This window comes from Grampus griseus (genome assembly GCF_964374135.1).
Source record: "Grampus griseus genome assembly, chromosome: 7".
NCBI lineage: Eukaryota > Metazoa > Chordata > Mammalia > Artiodactyla > Delphinidae > Grampus > Grampus griseus.
Genome location: NC_139001.1, coordinates 74,479,902 through 74,483,014, shown reverse-complemented (window position 1 = coordinate 74,483,014; position 3,113 = coordinate 74,479,902).

Sequence of the window (3,113 nt, the reverse complement as noted above, 5' to 3'; positions counted from 1 at the left end):
ATCCCCCGGCTGAGTTCTGCCAGATGCACAGATCTTTGCCGAACCTTTCCCGAAGACTGTTGCTACCGGGTGCGCTCTTTTTAGTCCTGGCTGAGAACCATGGGGAGGATCCGTTGACTGGGCTTAGGCTGGGACCCCAAACTCCATCCCTTCCCGGTGGGACTCTAAAACTCGCGGGGCGCACAGGAGGCTTGGACTACTGAGGAATTTCCGGGCGCGCCCACGTAGCGACAGTTCCTGTTCCCGAATAGCAGGCACAGGCGGGGGTGGGGGGAAGCCTTAAAACCCCATTTGGAGGAGGATGTTTTAGAGATACTCACTCCCAGACCTCTTGTTCAACCGTCGAAATAATACTGAAAAAAAAAGTTTTTAAATCCGCGGGACAAGATACCCTCTTTTCCCCTCCCACCTCGATAGAACCTGTCTCCATTTTTGAGGTGGCGGCGAGCAACACGGCTTTGAGACAGAACCAGGAGCCTCCCTCACCGAGAGAAGCGATGCCGGCCCGGGAGACCCCAGCCCTCACTCCCCGCAGCCACCTCCGCGCTGCCGCGCGGCGGATAAAAAAGGAAACGGGCGCAAGTGCGGAGTTAGGCAGGGAGATGGTGGCGCAAAGATGCGCATCCCGCGACATGCCTGGAAGGGCCCTGGTATCGCTACCCTGGATAGGGCCTGGAGCAATGGTAATGTATCCTGTTCCGGAAAACTCTGTGATCAAAATATTGCAATGAAATAAAACTTTTCCCTCACAGACGTGTTTGTATCTTGGAAGTATTCACTGCCCACGCCTAGGTTTAACATACAATTAGGTAATTGACTATTAGCTTTGAAGCGCAGATAATGCCGAGAGATTCTCATGGCAAAGTGAAATGGAACCTTCAAGCGACATTCTTAAGTTGGCAGGAATATCTGCTTCTCCTTGTCCGGCTCCTTGCACTCTGAGAACCAGTGTCCCATAAGACTTATGACCGGTATTTTTATTGGAGGGGGCACACCAACTCTCTAGGGATGGAGTTGAGCACCAAAATGAAATACACAAGGTAAGGTCGTTGGGTGCCGCTGTCACCGCAGGGTGTTATCAGCTCTCTGGACCAGGCTATCTCTCTCGTTAGAATCAGGACCAGAAATTCAACCTCTCTCCCTCTCTCTCTCTCTCTCTCTCTCTCTCTCTCTCTCTCTCTCTCTCTCTCTCTCTCTCTCTTTCTCTCCGAAAGCGGAAGGTCAGAGCGAGGGCCGTCTGGGTTCTTGGAGACACTGTGGCAGTCGCCTGGACGGTAAAGAAGCGGAGCCCACCAAGTAACAGGCGGGAGCGCTGCTCACCCGTGCTTTGTATTAAGGGCAACTCTCCATAAATTCAGGGCGTTCTAAGTAACCACTCGACGTGGGTCTAGACACCGTGAAGACTTAAAATTAGGCCCTCTTTAAGAGCTGAGAAGTGTATGGTCATGTCTTCTGAACAATGATAAGATATTTCCATTGCTGAAACAACACACAATAACTGAAATTCTTAAGAGGACTTGGGGAGAGGAGGGCTATATGAAGTCCCCATTATAAAGTTTTAATCTATTTCTATAGGAGTTCCATGAAACTTCTGTCTTTTGCAACGCATCGTGTCTGTTGCTTTTCTTGGGTTTTACTCCTAGAAAGACCGGGACCGGAAAAGTCCTCAGCCTTACGGATACCGGAAGCTGCAGGATAGATGCGTGCGAGGCTCTTTCCCCGCGCAACCCGGTGAGCAGCCGGGAGTTGGAAATTGACTCGGCAACTGTGAAGCAGAAAAAGGACTAGCCACTTTTCAATTTAGGAATTACAACTAAATATACGCGGAGCCGGTGCAGTCTGCATGCGGGCATGGGAGAGAGTCATCCCTCCCTCCTTTCACCCCAAATTCTCGGGAGGCGCACTACCTGACACCCCATTGGCCTCGGGTGATGCACAGCGGCTTCCTTAAGGGAGAACCTGCAACAGAGTTCGTTTCTGGGTTCAACTCTCGAGGATTCTGAGTCGGAATGTAATTGTCTCGGGGCTGCAGACACCTGGGAGACGACTGCTGACGGCTCTGCAGACTCCCAGCATTTCTAAAGAGCTTTCTCTTTCTCTCTGCTTATTAGTGTTCGGCTTTAGTTGAGCAGAAGTTGTGAAAATAAAAGGAAATGGCAGGCCCCATCTTTTCAAGGAAGCTAGGACATCGGACATTTTGCTTATTATTTAATCTCTTATGTGGCCACACACTTTTGCCCCTGAGTTACCTGTAGAGAAACGCATCTCTTGAAAATAACCTTAAATTACCACGGAGACCTGCCTTATCTCTATTGCCCGACCCGCAAAACATGTCTTTTTTTTTTTTTTTAAGGAAGAAAAGGCAAAGTAAAAATAACCTGAGAACTCTCCTGGAAATTTACTGTTCTAACTCTGCATTTTAAAAATAATAACACGTTCTGTAAATTTCAATGACCCGGAGGCCAGTTGAAATCCACCAGGGCCAACGAAGAAAACCACCCCCATCCTGCACTTTCTATGAATTCACAGCTGTCCAGAGGCGAAACTGGCTGGACCTCCACCCCCCAAGGACCAGGTCGCTGAGAGGAAGCTGGTACCAGAAGTGGCTTCTACAGTGTTAGTTACTTTCTTTGCTAAAAGTTGGTGCTGGGTGGAATCCTAGAGACTTTGGTATAACTTGTTTGTATCTGACAAGACCCAGGACCTGACACATGGATATTTTGTCCTTTACCTGAGAAACTTTTAAGATAGAAATATTATTCTAAAACTGCAAATTGAACCTCATCACTATTCACTGAAGGAGGAAAACAAAAAGTTGTAAGAAATGCCTCTACTGTTCTGCTCTATGCCAAAGACCACTGACCCAAGGCCCAAAGGGACCAAAATGCTTGGTTCTTCCTCCAAGATCCTTTACAAGGGGTGGGAGAAATCAGAGATTATATTTAATACACTCCAAATCCATGTTGACTTTCTGAGTCTTAAAAAGATACTTTCTAAACATTGTGCAAGACAAAAACTTGATAGGACTTCGAACCTTGCAAAATTTCAAAAGCTGTTAGGTCTCCTGAACTTCTCTTCTGAAAGCTGCACTGACTGGCAAAGTTATCAGAAGA